This window comes from Tupaia chinensis, unplaced genomic scaffold (assembly GCF_000334495.1).
Source record: "Tupaia chinensis unplaced genomic scaffold, TupChi_1.0 Scaffold000387_1, whole genome shotgun sequence".
Classification (NCBI taxonomy): domain Eukaryota; kingdom Metazoa; phylum Chordata; class Mammalia; order Scandentia; family Tupaiidae; genus Tupaia; species Tupaia belangeri.
In genome coordinates, this window is record NW_006159889.1 from 2,881,882 (window position 1) to 2,904,436 (window position 22,555).

At 38.5% G+C, this 22,555-nt stretch overlaps 1 protein-coding gene across 1 annotated transcript in view; it reads right to left on the minus strand.

The window, feature by feature from the left end:
* ZSWIM5 (zinc finger SWIM-type containing 5) overlaps positions 1 to 22,555 on the minus strand; it is a gene marked incomplete in the record, with an annotated part of 174,855 nt that overhangs the window by 149,375 nt on the left and 2,925 nt on the right.

Below are 22,555 nucleotides of genomic sequence, written 5' to 3' on the forward strand. Positions count from 1 at the left end.
GGGCCAGCAGGCGGCATGGTGGTTAAGGGCACTCAACTCCCACATGACCGAACGTGAGTCAAGTCCCAAACTTGGCAGCTTGCTTTCTCACTTTCCCCCACTTCTTCCTCTCTCATTCTATCCCTCTTGGGTCAAAATAAAATAAAATAAAATAAGTTAAATAAAATAGTAATTAAAAGAAAAAGGCATCAAGATTGGAAAGAGGGACCAGCAGTTGATATAATGGCTATGTTGCTGGACTCTCATGTAGTCGACTGTGGTTTGAGTCCCAGATCTGGTGGCTTAAACTCACACTGGGTGCGTGTGTATATGTGTATCCAAGATCCCGAGAGGAGAATGGAGGAGAGGAGACTGTGGTATGGCCATCCCCCCTCGGGGGGTGATTTCTCGCTTTCTGTCTCTCTGTCTTTCTGGCGAGCGCACACACCCTATAGCAAAAACCTCTCTTTAAAAAAAAAAAAAGATTGGAAAGGAAGAACTTATATAGACATTCCTAAGGAATTCATACAAAAGTTATTAGAGATGACACAGAAATTCAGTAAGCTTATGCATGATTCAATATATAAAATCAACTGTACTTAATACACACTTCCAATGAACTATCCAAAAGTGAAAAAAAATTTTTTTGGAGAGATTTTTGTCATAGGGTATGTGCACTCACCAAAGATACAGAGAGAGACGGGGGACAGAATGCGAGCAATCATTCCCAGGGGGATGGCCACACTGCAATCCCTTCTCCTCCATTTTCCTCTTGGGTCTTTGGACACACATGCACATGAGCCTGGTGTGATTTTTAAGCCTTTGAGTCCAGGACTCGAACTGAGGTCAACTATGTGGGAGTCCAGTGACAAAACATGCCATCTACTGGTCCCCCAAAAGTGAAATTTTAAAAGACAGTTAGAGAGACCAGCAGTTGGCATAATGGCTATGTTGCTGGACTCCCACGTAGTCTACCGCAGTTCAAGTCCCAGACCTGGTGGCTTAAACTCATGCCAGGCGCATGTGCGTGCATGCCCAAGATCCCAAGAGGAGAATGGAGGAGAAGGGATTGCAGTGTGGCCATCTCACCTGGGGGGTGATTTCTCGCTTTTTGTCTCTCTGTCTCTCTTTTTGGCGAGCACACATGCCCTATAGCCAAAAACCTCTCCAAAAAAAGAAAAAAAGAAATAAAACCTCTCATGAAGGACAGCCATGCAACAATCCCTACTTCTCCATTTCTCCTTTCTGGATTTTGGGCATACACACATACAAACCTGGAGTATTTGTCAAATTGCCAGGAATAGGACTTGAACCACGCAGTCACGCATGTGGCTGCCTTAACTACCATACCACTGGTTGACTCTGTGCTGATATTTGTAAATCACTGATTAATTTTGCCTATTTTAGAACTTCATATACTAAAAAATTTATATATACAATTTGTACTTTGTTTTTAATTTACTAGAGAGAGCATGTGCTCACTAGAGAGAAACAGAGAAGAGAGAAATGGGAAAAGCAAGAAAGCAGCCCCCATGGGGCATGGTCATACCACAATCCCTTCTCCTCTATTTTGCCTTCCTTACTTTAGACATACAAGCATGCACCAGGGTGTTTCTCAAGCTACCAGGTCCTGGACACAAACTGTATTTACATGTGGAATCCAGCTGCCTCAAACACAACTCCACAGGCTGACCCTACAATTTGTACTCCTAACTAAGGGTTCTTTGATTTGGCATAATAATCTTTTTTTATTGCCAGAGGGCCCAGGAGCTTACCATAGAGACAGAGAAATCACCTCCAGTGGCACATGGTCATGATGCAATCCTTTTTCCTCCACTTTTTCATCTTGTCAGGATTTGGGGCATGCATGCACACAAGCCAGTGAGTTTCTCAAGCCACTGGGACTGGAACTTGAACCAAGGTTAGGATCCAGCTTCTTTAAACCACTCTTCCACAGGGTCAGCTCCAGCATAATATTGAGATATACTCATGGCATCTGTATGTATTAGTAGTTTGTTCCTTTTTGTTGCTGAATAGCGTCACTGTATAAACACACTAGTTTGTTTAGCCATCTCTTATTCATGAACAACTAGGCTCTTTCCATTTTGGAGCTATTACAATCCAAACTGCTGGGAACATTCTTCCTTTGTTTTTTAATTAAAGAATTATTTTATTTAACTTTTATTTATTTATTTATTTTTAATCTGACCAGAGAGAAACAGAGTGAGAAAGAGGAAAAGTGAGAAAGCAAGCCGCCAGGTCCAGGACTTGAACCACAGTCAGCCATGTGGAAGTCCACTGTCCTTAACCACCATAACACCTGCCAGCCCCAGAACATTCTTATACAAGATTTTTTGTTGACATTGTTGAAATAAGTTTTCATTTATCTTGGGTAAATATGTGTGAGAATTTCTGGGTCACTTTTTCTTTTTTTTTTTTTTTAAAGAGAGAGATTTTTGCTATAGGGTGCATATGCTCACCAGAGAGACAGAAAGCAAGAAATCACCACTACCCCACTCCCAGAGGAGGTTCATGCCACAATCCCTTCTCCTCCATTCTCCTCTCAGGACCTCGGGCATGTATGCACATGTACCCAGCATAAGTTTTTAAGCCACGGGGTCCAGGACTCGAACTGCGGTCTACTATGTGGTAGTCCAGCAACATAACCATTATGCCATCTACTGGTCCTGTATAGAGCTTTTTCTAAAATAGTTATAGCATTATTTTTAAGAATTATTTTATTTTTAAGTTTATTTATTTATTTTAATTTGACCAGAGAGGGACAAAATGAGAGAGGGAAAGTGAGAAAGCAAGCCGCCAAGTCCAAGACTCAAATCGCAGTAGGCCAGGTGAGAGTCAAGCACCCAAAACCACCATGCCATGACCTGCTGGCCCCATGGGTGGTTGTGATAATTTTGACAACTGGTTCATATGTGTCTGGCATATAAGAGGTCCCCAATAAATGTCAGTTACATCCTTTTTTGATTTTAGTGCTATGATAATATGGTAGCTGCTGCCTTAAATAAATGAATGGCATTTCTCAGACTGTAAAACTCTATAAAAATTTGAATTTTCACAATGGTATAAATCACTGTAATAGAAGAGACCATAAAAAATTAGGGTTCTGGTGCTGTCAGGTGATGTGGTGGTAAAAGGCACTAGAATCCCACATGGCTGATCACAGTTCAAGTCCCGGACCTAGCAGCTTGCCTTCTCTCTCCCGCCCATCAAACTGAAATAAACAAATGAATAAATAAAGTTAAATAAAATAACTCTTTATAAAAAAGAATTAGGGTTCCTAGGAAGAGATTAACATGTCCTTTAGGTTCAGTAACATGCAAAATAAAGCTGAATCTAAACATAATCAAATCCAACAAAATTCAGCTGGAGGTGAAATTGAAAAGGGTGGCAGCTGGCAGGTGGCATGGTGGTTGAGGTGCTGGACTCCCACATGGGTGACCACAGTTTGAGTCCCAGACCTAGCAGCTTGCTTTCTCACTTCCCTTCTCTCTGTTTGTCTCTTTGGTCAAATTAAAAAAAAAAGATACTAACAAATAAAATTAAATAAAGAAATATTTTTTAAAAGCGTGAAGAATTCTTATTATGTTGTACTAACAGTCACCTGCTATAAGTTGTGGAAAAGCTATTGCAAATACAATTGTACTAAATCATATCTATATAGAACTAGTTGTATTTTTGCCTTTCATAGAGATTCATATAAAAAATGTTAGCCCAAAAGCATTTTTAGGACAATAACTTCAGTATGTTAATGATACCTTAGTACTAATAACTTACTATATATAAATGTAATTTACAAGATCGGTATAAGAATTATACAGTATGGGTGCCAGCAGGGGGTGTGGTGGTTAAGGCAGCTGGACTCCCACATGGCTGACTGTGGTTCAAGTCCCAGACCTGGCAGCTTGCTTTCTCACTTTCTTTCTTTCTCTGGTCAGCTTCAAAAAAATAAAAATAAAAATAATGACAATTAATGAAATTTTTAAAATTATACAGTACATATCTTGTTTTATTATTTGCTATTGCATATTTGTTGCTATAAATAATGTCAGATTCTTGACCCAAATTCTGTATTCTTAATTTACCAGTTAAGTTAGTTAATGCCTCTAAATATCATTTATTTCATTTGTAAAATGGGAGTAGTAATATCATCTATCTTATATCACTCCAGTTAGGAGTAAATGAGATAAGCTCATAAACCCTTTACAGAACACAGAATACTTTTAGCAGATGATAAGTGCCCAGTAAATATTTGTTATTTATTATTATTGTTGTTAAAGTATGTTAGTAAAGTTTTTAGCTTCTGGGATTAGTCCAAGTTTCACATTTTCCAATTTGTAAAGGTAATTATGACTCATATGTTAAACTGATTAGAAATCACTGACAGATTATATGTGGGGACTATTAAAAGTTCATAGGAAGTGGAATTAAAAGATAAAAACAAAAATATAAGTTTTATTTCTCAACATAAACCTGATCAAGTTTAAGCCACTTTTTCATAAGCACTGACACTAGTCATTTAGTCCATTCCTAAAGCACTGGAATTTAACTGTCAATGCAGTCTGTTTTACATTATTAACTGGAAAAAAAAAAAAAAGGTGTCCTTTAAAGATGTTTTTAAGATTAGAAAACAAAAAGAAGTCAGAAGGAGCCACACTAGGACTGTAAAGTGGATGTAAACAATTTCCCACTGAAACTCACAAAATTGCCCTTACTTAAATGAGCAGGAGCACTGTCATGGTGGACAAGGACTCTCTGATGAAATTTCCCCAGTTGTTTTCCTACTAAAGCATTAATTTACTCTCTTAAAACACTCTCACAGGGGACCAGCACGTGGTATGGCGGTTAAGGCTCTAGATTCCCACAAGGCTGACCATAGTTCGAGTGACCATGGTTTGGGAAGCCCCAGAGGCAGCAAGCAGCTTGAGAAATACCCTGGGCACATGTGCATGCATGCTTAAAATCCTGGGAGGAGGATGGTGAAGAAGGGAGGAGGATGGGGAAGAAGAGAGGAGAGTTCTTTTGGGGACCAATAGGTGGCATGGTGGTTGGGGTGCTGGACTCCCACATGGCAACAACAGTTTGAGTCTCAGACCTGGCGGCTTGCTTCTCTCTCTCTCTCTGTGTCACTCACTGGTCAAATTTAAAAATAATAATGATGATAGATAAAGTTAAATAAATAAAAAAATATTTCTTTGTTGGTGATAAAAATGTTCTAAAATTCACTGTGATGATGGTTGCCCATATCTTCTGAGTATATTAAAAACCACTGAATTTTACACTTTCTGTGGGTGGGCTGTATGGTCTATGAAGTATATGTCAATATCTTTTGAGTATATTAAAAACCACTGAATTTTACACTTTCTGTGGGTGGGCTGTATGGTCTATGAAGTATATGTCAATATCTTTTGAGTATATTAAAAACCATTGAATTTTACACTGTCTGTGGGTGGGCTGTATGGTCTATGAAGTATATGTCAGTAAAGGTGTTAGGTGGAGAGAAAGGCCTGATTCCAAAATACAAAGTCTCTTCAGGAAAACCAACATGGTTCTATCAAGTCTTCCAAAGCAACCTTGGATTTAAAGCAGAAAGAAGATAACTCTCTTAATAAAAACCCCAAGCAATGCTATCTTATCTTGATGGTCTACTAGATGACATATTTATCACATAGTTATAAGTTAAAATCCAATTCCTCAGTAATCAATTCTAATCTCAAAGTGAATAGGGAGTTAGGTACTAGAAAACCACTATTACTAAATAAAATTTCAAATAAAACCACACTAAAATACTGGAAATAAAAACATAAGACTTTATTTGAATGACTTCTTTAGTTGCTCATTATCTTGATGCCACATTAGTAATATCTGCAAGAGACAGCACACATTGTATAACACTACAAATCTCTGCAGTTATTACTACAATAATGTATCAAAGAAATATTATTGTAATAAAGCAGATTCAATAATGATCTTTAAAAACTATATAATAGGGGCCAGCAGGTGGCATCATGATTAAGAAAGCTGGACTCCCACATGGCCGACCACGGTTCAAGTCCTGGACCTGGTGGCTTGCTTTCTCATTTCCTCTCCCACTCTGTTCCTCTCTGGTCAAATTAAAACAAATAAATAAATAAAGTTAAATAAAATAATTCTTTTTGTTTAAAAAAAAAGCTGCATAATAGACTCAATTTTAATGTCACATAATGTGCTGTGTAATATGTACCTTAGAAACAGATGGTGTTTATTAAATAAATCAGATTCATTAACACAAAGAAAAATAACATCAGCCAATAGATGACAATTAACATTTAGGTTACTACTAGGGCATCTCTTGGTACTCCTCTGCCGAATGTTAACAGTAAATGAACAAATACAGTGCCACAGCCTGAGAAAGTGGTCGGTGACTAGGCATAGACTCTTCAGTGAAGACAGTCAAACTACCCTTTTCTCCTCCACAACTTCCCGCTTCAAGCCTACTACCTAAACCGGAAAAGAGTCTAACTAAGAATCTAGAATGGAGACTGGAAAAGGGAGATGTTATCAGTATTGTATTTTGGAAACTAGCTGTAATAGCAGAGGTTGTAACTCACCCACTAATCTTTTTTTTTTTTTTTTTGGGGGGGGGAAGAGATTTTCACTGTAGGGCGCGTGTGCTCGCCAGACAGACAGAGAGAGACATAGAGACAGAAAGCGAGAAATCACCCCCCAGGGGGGATGGTCACGCCGCAATCCCTTCTCCTCCATTCTCCTCTCGGGATCTTGGGCACGCACACACACGCGCCCGGCATGAGTTTTAAGCCACCGGGTCCGGGACACGAACCGCGGTCGACTACGTGGGAATCCAGCGACATAGCCATTACGCTAACTGCTGGTTCCCTCACCCACTAATCTTAACTATTGTAAATTTCTCCAAAATAAAGAGACCATACAGAATCCTGGAGGATCTACCCCATATAGGGAAAATTTACTATGTGAAATGAATACAAGAGTCACAGGGAGTACACTGCCCAGGTTCCTCCTTCATGGCACAGCATTCATTCCTCTAACTGCCAGGAGGGTCGGCAGCTAGCTCTCTGTTATGTCTTCCTCCACAAGCTGCCCTCGACCAAAGTATCACAGGTTGAGTTCTCTCAGTGAGTTCCTAACATCAAGATGGAGTCCAGGATGCAATATACTTGGTATGGATCAACACCTATGAAGGACAGGCAGCAGAAGCTAGACTAAGAGGAAGAAGTCAAACTCAATGCAGTCAAACTCAATGCAGTCCTGACAAAGTTCAGCCAACTAGGTATGACTTCTGAAGCAAGTACTGCCTTTCAAAGAGTCCCATGTTAGGCTGAAAATATCTGGACCTTTTTATTCCTCACCTGTTCAGTCATTTGCCATCTGACTCTAGAAGAGTGAGCCTTCAAATGAAGCAGATCTCTATAGTTGAGACAGACCCTACCATAGCTGATGAAAGCTGTCTGAGGAATGCCCTTCCTGCAGCTAGGCAGTAGTAGTTCTTGTAAAAGGAGCTGTGTAGTTCATCTCCATCTCTACCACATCAAGAAAAATCCCCCACCCTCAGGTCAGGACACATCCAATTCCAGACAACTCTAAAGTGCTGTCCCAGCTTCAGAGCTCCCCATAGGATTGACTGAAGTTCCTGTTATAAATGCATCAAATCAATCTCTCTGACCTCCTAATCTCCCTTCCCTCCCTCCACTGTAAGTTTATTCTAAAAGCACTCCTCAATAAGACTTCTGCAAGTACAGTTCTATCTTCGAGTATATTTCCCAGGGAACACAACCTAAAAAACTCAGTTCCATAGGAAGATTCAATAAAGTAGCTATGACCTACTCCATTCAGTAACCTCATAGGATATTACTTTATCTCGGCTAGGAGAAGTCATTAAAACTTCACTGTCTATGGCATAATAATGCCAAGCCATTATTCTGTTGAAACAACAAAAAAAAGCAACTTACACAGCAACATTTGGATAAGTAACAGAAAAGGAGATGAATATATCAGCAATGCCTACTCTGCAATATTTAATTAGTAAAAGTAGCAAAATACTTGGCAGCTCCACAGCCTAATGGTTAAGAAGCCAGATTCAATATAAGGCCAAACACGCAGTTCAAGTCCTGGCCCCAGTGGCTTAAAAAACACACCAGGTGCAGGAACCAGCAGATGCCATAGTGGCTACATCACTGGACTCCCATGTAGTTGACTGCGGTTCAAGTCTTAGAGCCGGTGGCTTAAATTCACGCCGGCTGCGTGTGCATGCGTGCATGCCCAGGATCCTAAGAGGAGAATGGTGGAGGAGTGATTGCAGCATGGCCATCCCCCCTGGGGGTGATTTCTTGCTTTCTGTCTCCGTCTCTCTCTGTCTTTCTGGTGAGCACATGTGGCCTGTAGCAAAAACCTCTCCAAAAAAAGAAAGAAAAAGAAAATGTGACCTTTTTTACTTAAGTTTTTTTTTAAGAATTATTTTTGTTTAACTTTATTTATTATTATCATTATTTTTTTTTTAACTTAAGAGACAGAGAGAGGGAAAGAAAGAAAGTAAGCCACCAGGTCCAGGATTCAAACTATGGTCAACCACATGGGAGTTAAGCACCCTCAACCACTACGCCACCTGCCAGCTCCATTTTTTAACTTAACTTTTTAAAACTGTGGCGGGACCAGCAGATGGTATAATGGTTACCTTGCTGGATTCCCACTTAGTTGACTGTGGTTTGAGTCCCGGACCTGGCAGCTTAAACTCATGCCAGGCACATGTGCATGTGTGTCCAAAATCCCAAGAGGAGAATAGAGGAGAAGGGACTGCAGCATGGCCATCCCCCCTAGGGAGTGATTTCTCACTTTCTGTTTCTCTGTCTCTCCGCAAGCACACACACCCTATAGCAAAAATCTCTCAAAAATAAATAAATAAAAATAAAAACTGTAGTAAAATACACATAAGAGTTAACTTTTTTTGTTTTTTAAATTTTGCTAGAGGGTGCATACACTCATCAGAGAAAGACAGAGACAGAGAAATGGAGAGTGAGAAATTACCCCCCCCCCCAACACACACTCCTCTGGGAGAATAGCCATGCTGCAATCCCTTTTCCTCCATTCTCCTCTTGGGACTCTGGGCACACATGCACACATGAGTAGGCATGAGTTTCAAGCCACTAGGTCTGGGATGCAAACCACGGTCACTCATGTGGGAGTCCAGCATTAACTTCCACACCATATGCTGGCCCCATTTTACACAAATTTTAAATCACTATATCATGCTATTTTATGTTCATAAAATAGTAATTGAAGCTGCAGAAATAAATTATATTGTAAAATTATAATAGAAGACTTGTGACAAGAAATATATCCTACTTTTGTGGGATAAGAGAATAAAGGCAGGCAGGAAATAGTCAGAATGGTTCAGTAAAACAAAAACCTAAGAAGCATTTCAAGAGGATGATACAGTATACTGCAGAAAATTCTATAGAGAGGCTGAGAAGAATGGAAAAAGGATACTGTTCTTAGCAATCATGAGGTCACTGGTGACCTTTAAGAGATCAATTTTAATTTAGTGAGTGAAAGCAAAAGTCAGACTGTAAAGGCTGCAGAGGTAGAAGGAAGATGGAAGAAAGGAAGATAAATACAAAATACAATTTTGGAAAAGGCTATAAAAATAGCAGTGAATACTTACTCAATACATTGCACTAATATGTGCTAGTCCTTGTTCTAAGTGGCTTACATATTAAGTAATTTAACCCTACTATAAAGTAGGTACCATCATTCCATCCATTTGCAGTAGAGGAAACAGACATAGTAAGGAGCCAGAATTGCATATGTGTGATAGCACGTATGTATGTGTATAGACATACAAATATACAGGATAGTAAATAATATAATAATATAATATGAATGACAGAAAAGATCAGCAAATTTCAGAGTTTTTTCATGACTGGAAGCCAAAGTGTGGAGAAGGATTTTAACATCAATTTATGTTGCTGACGCTTGTCAGTTATGTCAATTTATCAGGCAGGTGTAAACAGATGTAAGCAAAATAAGAACAGGCTGGATTTTCTTAAAGCTATTAATGGTACAGGCTTCCATTCAATAAAGCCATAAATGAATAGGGGGAAAATGTAATTATCACCAAGACTTTCAAAGATACAGTGTGTTTTCCTGCTGCTTACAGACCACAAGAAAATGAATGGATAGACAAAATGCCATTTTGCTGATTAGCTCTATCACATATTTGTACCTAAAAGGAATAACAATTTTTTTAAAAATCTGAAAAATAACAAAACTATTTTTTTAAGAGAGGTTTTTTGGTGTGTGGGGCTATAGGGTGCATGTGCATGCTGGAGAGACAGAGACAGAAAGACAGAGAGCGAGAAATCACAAACAACACCCCCCAGGGGGAGTGGCCACGCTGCAATCCCTTGTCTTCCATTCTCTTCTCAGGATCTTGGGTGTACATGCACACATGCCCAGCATGAGTTTTAAGCCACCGGGTCTGGAATTAGAACCACCGTCTACTATACAGGAGTCCAGCAACGTAACCATTACACCATCTTCTGGTCCCTATCAAAACTATTTTAAAGCCGGAAAGTAATAGTTTATTGGGGGAGGGGGGGGCAGGGGAAGATTTATGGGACCAGGAGGTGGCGTAGTGGTTAAGGTGCTAGACTCCCACATGTCCAACTGCAGTTCGAGTTCTGGACCTGACAGCTAGAGAATCGTGCAGGGGTGTGTGTGTGTGTTGCGTGCGAGCGCGCGCGCAGAGAAAAGGATAAGAGAAGGGACTGCAATGCTGCTACCTCTCCCAGGGTAGCTGATTTCTCATTTTTCCTCTCATTGTCTTGGTCTATGTCCACAAGCACATGCGCTCTATGGCAAAAACCTTAAAATAAATAATTTTTTTAAAAATTAGTATCTGGTAATATTTCTGTACCTTCCTGCCTACCAATATCATCTCTTTGGTTAAAAATAAGTATTTATTTATTTAATTCCACTTATTATTATTTTTTAATTTGACCAGAAAGGGAGAAAGAAAAGGAAGTGAGAAAGCAAGCCACCAGGTCTCAGACTTGAAATGCGGTAGGCCATGTGGAGATCCAGCGCCTTTAACCACCACACCACCTGCTGGCCCCCCTCTTTGAATCAACAATGCACCAGATTATAGAGCATATGAAACATTAATACAGAAGGAATTTCATGAAAGCCAATCTAATTTGTAGACAGGAAGCAGTGTTCTCAATCTTTATTACAATATCAGACAGAATTTTAACACTTATTATAAACAGAATTATATTAAAATACAGCAATATATCCAGTTGTCACTATTCCTCCAGTTAATTACTTCTTACTCTTTGCCCCCATAGTAACTACCTCTATTATAACAAAACATGTGTTAAATGCTATTTTTTATGTGTATCCTACAGTAAACTCTGTATTCCTTAAATATAGAAATTATGTCCTATTTTGAACAAAACAATTATGTTTTATAAATGAGTGAATAAACATAAAGAAATTAGAGCTTGGCATTATATAACATAAATATTTTTTATGACAATGAAAAACAATTTCCATATTTTGGAATAAAATTTACAAAATGCAGAAAGAAACAGTCTATAAAAGTAAAATAACAATTCTCTTTAAGATCCATCAATAAACCTAAAGGGGTCAGCAGGTGGCATGGTGGTTAAGAGTGCTGGACTCCCACATGGCCAACTGCAGCTCGAGTCCTGGACCTGGTGGCTTGCTTTCTCACTTTCCCTCTCTCTCTCTCTCTCTCTCATTGTGTCCTTCTCTAGTCAAATTAAAATAAAATTAATTAATTAAGTTAAATAAAATATTTTTTAAAATGTTTTAAAATTTTTTTAAATAAATAAATAAACCTAAAGACAAATGAAACAGAATAGATAAAGGTTGAAAAGAAAGTTGACATGGTCCAATACATCTGTGTAATAAAAACTACATAATGTTTTGCTTGGCAAGAACAGTTTAGAAACACTGATAACATTGGACTAGCTCCAAAGCCTAATGGTTGGGGGTGCCAGATCCCACTTAGCTGACAATGGTTTGAGAAACATGCCAGAGACATGTACACGCATACCCAGAATCCCAACAAGATAGAGAAATAGAGAAAGGATTGACACAGACACACCCCACTGAGGGGTACCCCTGCCACCCCCAGCATGTGTGCATACACTCTGTCAATTTTTAAAAGTTATTTAATTTTATTGTTATTATTTTGTTAAATTCACTATAGGGTGCATGTGCCCACCCTAGAGAGAAAGTGAGAAAGCAAGTCACAAACTGCTAGGTCTAGAACTCAAACTGCACTTGGCCATGTGGGAGTCTAGCACTTCAACCACCACTCCACCTGCTGTTCCCTCTCTGTCAACTTAATAAAAAAGAAAAACATTAATAACACTAATAAAGGTGTTCAATTTTCCTAGGGCAACATTTCTCAATCTGGCTGCACATAAAACTACCTAAGAACTATTTTAAAATTCTGAAATTTGGTCGTCATTCTCAAAAGATTCTGACTTTGAAATCAGCAGATGGCGTAGTGGTTATATCACTGGACTCTCATGTAGTTGACCGTGCTTTGAGTTCTGAACCAGTGGCTTCAAATTCATGCCAGGAGCATGTGCATGCATACCAAAATCTCAAGGGGAGAATGGGAGAGAAGGAATTATGGTGTGGGGCACCCCCTTGGAGGGTGATTTCTCACTTTGTGTCTCTCTGTCTCTCTGGTGAGCACACAACATAGCAAAAAACTCTCTTAAAAAAAAAATCTGACTTAATTTATTTCGGTTGCATCCTGGGTATGATTTTAAGTTTTTGCCATAGGGTACATGTGCTCACCAGAGAGAGAGAGAGTGAGAGGGAAAGTGAGAAGTCCCCCAGGGGGGATGACCACACTGCAATCCCATCTTCTCCATTTCTGTCCTGGAACTTTGGGCACACATGCACATTCTCCTGGCATGAGTTTCAAGTCACCAGGTCCAGGACTCAAATCGCAGTTGGTCATGTGGGAGTTTAGCATCTTAACCACCATGCTATCTGCTGACCCGAGTATGGTCATTTTTTAAACCTCCCTAGGTGAGTTTAATATGAAACCAAGATTGGAGCCCACAAAACTTTGTTTTAAAAAACAAAATTTTGACATATAATTTATATTCAATAAAACTTATTGATTTATGAAAACAATCAGATTAAATCTTAACAATAAAGACAGTCATAGGACTGGCAGGTGGCATGGTGGTGATGGTGCTGGACTCCCACATGTCCAACCATGGTTTGAGTTCCGGACCTGGCATTTTGCTTTCTCTATCTTTCTCTCTCTCTCTGGTCAAATTAAAGAATAATAATTAATTAATTTAATTAAATAATTCCTTAAAATAAATAAATAAAAACAGTCACATAATCACCACCACAATCATGATCTAGAACATTTCCATCAGCCAAAAAAGTTTCCTCATGCCTGTTCCCCTTGTCCCTAGTGACCAGTGATCTATTTTCTGTCACTGCAGCTTTGGCCTTTCTAGAACTTCATATGTACATAATTGTACTATGTGTAGTCTTTTGTGTCTGACCTCTTTTACTTAGCATAATGCTTTACAAATGCACTCAGGTTGCTAGTCTATGAGCAGTTTGTTCTTTTGTTGCTGTTGCTCTTAACTTGCTAGAGGGTGTAGGTGCTGGCTATACAGAGAGAAAGAGAATGAGAAAGCACTCCCGTGGGGGATGGTCACACTACAATCCCATCTATTCCATTTCTCCCTTCTTTCAGAATTTTGGGCATGCACGTACACATGTCCTATGTGTTTCTCAAGCCCCACAGTCCAAGACTTAACCATGCAGGTGGCCATAAGGGATCCAACTACCTTATCCACCATCCTACCAGCTGGCCCTCATTTGTTCTTTTTTATTGCTGAATAGTTTCCATTATATGGATATACGACGATTTCTTTATTCATCCATCTGATATGCATCTAGATTGTTTGCAGTTTGGGGCTATCATGAATAAAGCTACTATAAATATTCAAGTACAAGTCTTTATTTTTGGGGGGAGAGATAAGAGAAAAAGTGAGAAGTCACCCCCAGGGGGGAAATGGCCATGGGACAATCCCTTCTCCATTCTCTTCTCAGGATTTTGGGCATGCACACAAACATGCCCAGTGTGAATTTTAAGCCACCAGGTCTGGGACTTGAACAGCAGTTGACTACGTGGGAGTCCAGCAATGTAACCATTATACCATCACCTGGTCCCCAAATACAAATCTTTTTTTTTAAGAATTATTTATTAAATTTTATTTATTCATTCACTTATTTTAATTTGGTCAGAGAGAGACAGAGAAAGAGAGAAAGAGAAAGTGAGAAAGCAAGTTACCAGGTCTGGGACTCGAACTGTGATCAGCCATGTGGGAGTGTCTCACGCCTTAACCACCACACCACCTGCTGGTCCCCAGTACAAGCCTTACTATGCACATATGTTTTCATTGCTCTTAGAAGTAGGGTTGCTGAGTCTTATGTAAGTTAACTATATGATTAAATTTTTAAGAAATTGTTTTCCAAAGCAGCTGTACCATTTTGCATTTCCATCAGGAATATGTGAGTTGCTCCATATCCCTGTTAGTACATGATATTGTCAGTCTTTTTGTTTTGAGCCAGTTTATTAATAGCCTACATAGTATACATATCACCTTGGGGTTTTTTTGTTTTTTTTTTTTTTTGGAGAGGTTTTTGCTATAGGGCATGTGCGCTTGCCAGACAGACAGAGAGAGACAGAGAGATAAAAAGTGAGAAATCATCCCCCAGGGGCGCAGGGGGGATGGCCACGCCGCAATCCCTTCTCCTCCATTCTCCTCTTGGGATCTTGGGCATGCATGCACACGCGCCTGGCGTGAGTTTAAGCCACCAGGTCCAGGAATCGAATCGCAGTCGACTATGTGGGAGTCCAGCAACATAGCCATTATGCTAACTGCTGGTCCCCCACCTTGGGTTTTAATTTGCATTTTTAAGAACTAAATGAAAATAACCATACAAACAACTGTATGTAAAGCAAGAAAATTAGGGTCAGTGGGTGGCATAGTGGCTAAGGTACTGGACTCCCACATGGCCAACTACAGTTCAAGCCCCTGACTTGGTGGCTTGAAACTCATCTCTCAACACAAAAGGATATGATAGTTAATGACTTGATGTTTAATATGCACTGTTGAAACAAGAAAAATAAACTGTTTCATGTAGGCATACATAAATTTCCAGCTTTTCCACTATGCAATTTAGATCTGTACTCACACTTCAATAATAAAGTTTAAAACTTTCTAAAACAGAGATAACCTCCACAATAAAACCTACTATCTTGGGGCTGGTATGTGGTGTGAGGGTTAAGGGTGCTGGACTTCCACATGGCAGACCGCAGTTTGAGTCCTGGATCTGGCAGCTTGCTTCTCTCTGTCTCTCTCTCTCGCTTCTCCCTCTGTCTCTCTCTGGTCAAATTAAAATAAATAAATAAAATTAAATAAAATAATTCTTTTTTTAAAAAAAATATCTTTAGTTTATCCATTATCCTTAAAATCCAAAGTCTTATCTTTGAGAATGTCACCTTTAATAAGAATTCATTTAAAGCTTTCATTTCAATGAATTGGTAAATTACTATTCTTCACACAAAAGAGATGGTCAACATAGAAAATATACCAATGTTTTAACATTCATATTACTTAATACTATCATTGTATACACAAGTCTGGAGTTCTCCCTACTTTCCAATACTATACTCAAAATTCAGGCTTCACTGTGTGCCTTTCTTTTTCTCTTCAGTTTTACAACATCGAGGAGGGTCCACTCTTAACACATTAATTCAATAAACACTTATTTCATATTTAGATGGAAGGGGGTGCACCAGTAAAACGCTATACTCTGTAAAGCTGACCCACATGGTAAGGTTCTTTGTTCATGTCTGGGACCACCTTGTGTGGATGTAGGGGCACACACATGTCCAGATCTAGCTGAGTCTTGGGGTGCATTGCAACACTAAAACTCTACTGGAGTACATCTCTCTATCTATCTCTCTGGTTTGTAGAAGAAATGAATAAACTTTCTTTTATTTGCCAGAGGGTACCTGTGCTCACTAGGGAGAGAGAGAGAGAAAGAAACTTTCCACAATGGAAGGTATCCAACACCACAATCCCTTATCCTCCATTTTTCCAACCCATTAGGATTTTGGTCACATAGGCACATGCACCTATGGGACTAAGATTCGAATCATAGTTGGCCACATAGGATCTGGCTCCCTTAACCACTGAACTATAGGGCTAGCCCTAAACAACACTTGAAAAAAAATTAGTGAAATGTGTAAGGCGTTGGGATAAAGGCAAAGGGAAAAAACTCATTGGTCAAAAACAAGCAATACCCTTAAAACTTGATACATTCCTATACTAAAAATGTTACCACTTATTCCCTAAAGGAACACAGCTGCTTCTGTGAGGGATTAATTTAAGTATAAATTAAGTCACTGGGACAGCAGGGGACATGATGGCTAAGGCACTGGACTCCCACATGGCTGACGGAGATTCAAGTTCTGGATCTGATGGTTTGCTTTTTCACTTTCTCTCTCTCTCCCTGTCTCTCTGATAAGCAATGTGCCCTATAGCAAATTTAAAAATAATAACAATAAAGTTAAATAAATAATTTTAATTAATTTTACCCACGTGAAGTTTTATTATGATTTTATCTATTCTAACTTATGCATGATACTATAATGCTTTTTAGGTGCAAATATCTTCTGTTCCCTCAAATAATAAAGACAAAAAGAAAGTATATATAAAACTAAACAACTGGGGTCAGCAGGTGGCGTGGTGGTTAAAGGCACTGGACTCCCACATGGCCCACCACAGTTCAAGTCCTGGACCTTATAACTTGCTTTCTCACTTTCCCTTTCTCTTTCTGTGTGTCTTTCTCTGATCGAAATGCTGGAAAATAATAATAATAAACGAAAGTTAAATAAAATAATTTTTTTAAAAAACTGAACTGTAATATTTGTGATGTTATATTTACTATAGAAAAATTTCATAAACATGTTTATTAATTATATAAAAGTGTACAAATTATAAATTTATTATTTGATGTTTAAGTTATGAATAACTTCCTGAAATAGATCTCTTCTTATTGTTACTGACTTGATAATTATACCTCTTCTATATAAAGTAGAACTCAGTATTGTGGCTCTAGTCTTTTTTTTTTTTTAAGAATTAGTTATTTTTTATACTTATTATTTAATTTGACCAGAAAGAGAGAGAAAGGGCAAGTGAGAAAGCAATTCACCAGGTCTAGGACTTAAACTGGTCAGCCATGTAGGAGTCCAGCTCCTTAACCACCACACCACCTGCTGGCCGTATCACTCTAGTCTTGAAAACTCTCCAAAGACAAATTATGTGCTTACTAAAAATATAGGAGATGGTTAAAGTCACCTATAAGAATCTATTAATGGGACCAGCAGATGGTGTAATGGTTATGTCACTAGACTCCCACATAGTTTACCACGGTTCTAGTACCAGACTCAGTAGCTTAAACTCACATTGGATGCGTGTGCGTGCATGCCCAAGATCCCAAGAGGAGAATAGAGGAGAAGGGACTGCAGAGAGGCCATCCCTGCGGGAAGGTGATTTCTCACTTTCTGTCTCTCTCTCTCTCTGGTGAGCACATGAGCCGTGTAGCAAAATCTCTCAAAAAAAAAAAAAAAAAAACAGAAAAAAGAACGTATTAAAAATTTCTGAACAGGGGCCAGCAAGTGGAATAGTGGTTAAAGCACTGGACTCCCATGTGATTCACTGTAGTTCAAGTCTCAGACGTGGCAGCTTGAAACTCACACTGGGCACATGTACATGCATGCCCAAAATCCTGAGAAGAGAAGGGACTGTTGTATGGCCATCCCCCTGGGAGGTGATTTCTCAGTTTTCTGTCTCTCTGTATCTCTCTGTCTCTCTGACAAGTGCATGCACCCTATAGCAAAACTCTCAAAAAAAAAATTCTGGACAAATATTTAGTCATCAGAAAAGTCATGACACATTTTTGCATTAAAAAAAAAAAAAAACAGAAAAAAATACATTATGACTTTTCTGACGACCTAATAATTAAGATAATACACAGTCTTCAAAAAGCTGATGGAAATGTGCATTACAAAAAACCATACACAGATTTTCAATTTTTTTGCATTGAAATAAACTTGTACTTTAGTTCTATTTCCCACAAACTTTTGAAATCCCTTTGTACCAGGTACAGAAGGCCCCGACATGCCTCTACCTAATTTTTAAAAATTTAAATACTGGATCCAAATAAATATAGTATTTCTGCCATCCTCCCTGGGGGTGATTTCTCGCTTTCTGTCTCTCTGTCTGTCTCTGTGTTTCTGGGGAACGCATGTGCCCTGTAGCAAAAACCTCTCAAAAACAAACAAACAAAAAGGGTCGAAATCTTAAAACTATTAGTAAATTATATTTGTCTTAGTCTTATACTGCAGACTCCTAAGTATTTTCCCAGCATTTATACTGCTATTTCCACCAGTCTCTAGAACAAAATAAAAATGCAGTTGTTTAAAACTCAACCCTATTACCTTCCTAATACTGAGAGAGCAGACTATAAGTCTATTGACACAGCTTCAAACTTCAGATGTCCATGAAAAGACTAATTTGCAATTTCCCCCTTTTAAAAGGAACAATACTTCTGACTCAGTACTGTTAAATAAAAGAAATATATCCTTTGAGCATAACAAACCTATAGCATTCCCATTTGTTGACATCAAGCCAGGAAAGTTTTAGTTCAGACTCAAAATCTGAAATTTTCTACAGAGTACCTGCTTTTCAGAGTCCACAAATGCTCATACTAGATTCTATGTGAAAAATAATCAGAAGCTACTGAATTCAATCTACCTACTCCTTGTATAAGTTTCTGCTGTTCATTTATTTTCTTCCAAATTTTTCATTCTTCGTGTGTTTTCTTTTTTCATTTAAATTCTCTTATGACTCCCTTCTTCAAAAGGTTGTTAGAGAAATACCTCAACTTCTCTCCCTTTCTAAAGCATCAGCCTTCATTTGCCTCCCAGTTCTGACGTTATTACATGGCTTAGAAAGAGTAAGAAAATATGTAAATCTCTTAATCAGTATCACTTAGCAAATAAATATAATTTGAAGTAAGGTTATAAATTAAAGAACATGAATACTATCTTTCTGTCTCTCTGTCTGTCTCTGTGTTTCTGGGGAACGCATGTGCCCTGTAGCAAAAACCTCTCAAAAACAAACAAAAAAAAAGGGTCGAAATCTTAAAACTATTAGTAAATTATATTTGTCTTAGTCTTATACTGCAGACTCCTAAGTATTTTCCCAGCATTTATACTGCTATTTCCACCAGTCTCTAGAACAAAATAAAAATGCAGTTGTTTAAAACTCAACCCTATTACCTTCCTAATACTGAGAGAGCAGACTATAAGTCTATTGACACAGCTTCAAACTTCAGATGTCCATGAAAAGACTAATTTGCAATTTCCCCCTTTTAAAAGGAACAATACTTCTGACTCAGTACTGTTAAATAAAAGAAATATATCCTTTGAGCATAACAAACCTATAGCATTCCCATTTGTTGACATCAAGCCAGGAAAGTTTTAGTTCAGACTCAAAATCTGAAATTTTCTACAGAGTACCTGCTTTTCAGAGTCCACAAATGCTCATACTAGATTCTATGTGAAAAATAATCAGAAGCTACTGAATTCAATCTACCTACTCCTTGTATAAGTTTCTGCTGTTCATTTATTTTCTTCCAAATTTTTCATTCTTCGTGTGTTTTCTTTTTTCATTTAAATTCTCTTATGACTCCCTTCTTCAAAAGGTTGTTAGAGAAATACCTCAACTTCTCTCCCTTTCTAAAGCATCAGCCTTCATTTGCCTCCCAGTTCTGACGTTATTACATGGCTTAGAAAGAGTAAGAAAATATGTAAATCTCTTAATCAGTATCACTTAGCAAATAAATATAATTTGAAGTAAGGTTATAAATTAAAGAACATGAATACTATCTTGCTATATACAAACAACTTCCTTATTCATCTCTTGGCAATATTTTTATAAAACATATCACCTAGATGAATTCACACATTCATAATTTTAAGTTTAGGAGATGAGGGAATAAGTCTCTAGTGTGACAAAGTGATTCATCCCAAAGTACAGAACTCAAAATGATAAAGAGATTATGCTTCTCTTCTATACTTAATAACATAAATTAAGGTCAGAAAAATAAAGATCACACAGCTTGCATTCCTAAATAGCATTACCTAAAAATGACTAATTCTCTTATCTTCTTTGAAATCTAAGGTGAATCAGAAAATATACGTTACTAAGTGTCTTTTCTCAAGGTCCCTGAAACCGTAGGAGTCCATCACCCCATAAGCACACCAACTATCATAAGAAGGAATATCTGCTTTACACATGATCTGTCCGGATCATCTGCAAAATCTGATTTAATTAGGAACTTGACATTTTAGTCACTTTAAATATAGATAACGCTTTAAAATTCTTCCTCTTCCTCCTCCTCTCCCTCAAGTTCGAACATTTTTTTTTAATTCTTTTCAAATCCATCTGACTCTAAAAATGACCATTTAAATGGACTCTCTTCTATTTAAAATGCTTTAAACAACAATCTTTTTTTTTTTTTTAGAGGTTTTTGCTATAGGGCGCATGCGCTCCCTAGAAACACAGAGAGAGACAGAGAGACAGAAAGAGAGAAATCACCTCCCAGGGGGGAGGGCCACACCGCAATCCTTTCTCCTCTGTTCTCCTCTCTCTCCTTTCGGGATCTTGGGCACGCACGCACACACGCTGGCGTGAGTTTCAAGCCACCAGGTCCGGGACATGAACCGTGGTCGACTACATGGAAGTCCAGTGACATAGTCATTACACTAACTGCTGGTCCCTTCAACAATATTAACTGATGTAAATTCATAGAAGGATTAAAGTTTACAGGCTAATAGAGAAATGCCTACATTCATTTTCATGTTTTCAATATTTTAGTATTAAATGTGTACATCTTTTATTACCTGCTTACTCAATTCATTCTTTAGAAAATATTCACAAACACACCAAAGACTAACTTCTTACAAATAAAACTTTTTCAATGCACTGTCATTGTAGTGTGGCACAGAATAAATTGACATTTCACCTTTGCAAAACAAATTGTGGTATGCTGTTTTAGTAAGAAACATAGGATTTAATGAGTCCCAATAACCAGAAGCAGATTACCTTTTATTAAACACCACAATGTACTACTCTTCAAAGGAAAAAAAATTCAATTATGATTGATTGACCTGGGAAGAGAGCTAGAGATGTTTGAGATTTGTGTGTTTAGTGTGTGTCTGCGCTTGTTTAATTCTAAAACAACCTCTCTTCAACTCCTTTCAAAAATCAGTATTCCCTTCAATAAATATGAATGTGTACTATACAATAAAATGCATAAAGATCATGCTTACTTTCAGAAGGCTATAATAATCCAAGTAGGAAAAACAAATAGTGTTAATTTTCCACATAGCAAGTCAATGTTAAACAATGTCATTTTTCTCCTTTTCTCCCTAACCACTCACAAATCAAGGGCACTGTATTTATGTATTAAAAAGATTAACAAACTGACCAGAAGCTCTGGAGCAGGAGTAAAAGAAAACCGTTTTTCATATTCACACAAACAAAAAGATAAAACAAAAGCAAATACGAAGACTTGTTAAATGAGAAGCATTTGAAAAACCCAACGTGACCAGCTTTTGATTTACCCTAGTCTGACAAGGAAGACAAACCCCACCCCCACTCCAGATTGTGTGGCTTTTTTTTCCTTGGATGGGGGTGTGGAGAAGAGACGCTGTCACATTTCCATCTTCCGTTATTGTTAGTCTGCAGCCTAGATTCCCAAGCATCACTGGTCCAGGGAGGTAGAACAGTAAAGAAGACAATTAAAACTGTCTGAAATGCACATCTTTTGTTGTTTTTTTTACACTGTTAAAGTTAATTACATCCAGGTTCAAGCAGCTAGGACTACGACTACAGATTGTCTCTGACAGCCTGTCCCTCAAACACTCCAAGACCAACTACTCCACGTTCACTAACAATCCTCTCCTCTCTAAACTTGAATCACAAAGACGCATTTCTGAAATTATTACATCCCAAACAGCATAGATATCTGCCCATCTTTGCCGTTGGTGCGGGGAGCAAGTGAAGAGTAAAAAAAGATGATTGGTTCTTCAAACAAAAAGAAATGAGGGTAGAAGACCAGTGGGGGAAAGAGCAGGAGTGGACCCGAATGGAATGTTGAGAAAAGTTTTTTCAGTGACTTCTCGTCCCTTGGCAGGGGTACAGGAGTTGGGCCGAAAGCCGCGGTGTCGGCCCAGGGCTACCGCAGAGAGGAGGCACCTGCGGAAGAGGAGGCCGGGGACCAGAGTGGAGTCGGGAGAGCACCTACCGACTTGCAGCACGTTCTCCACGGAGCCGCTGTCCAGCAGACGGATGCCCCGGCGGAACGGCAGCCCCTCGCCGCCGCAGCC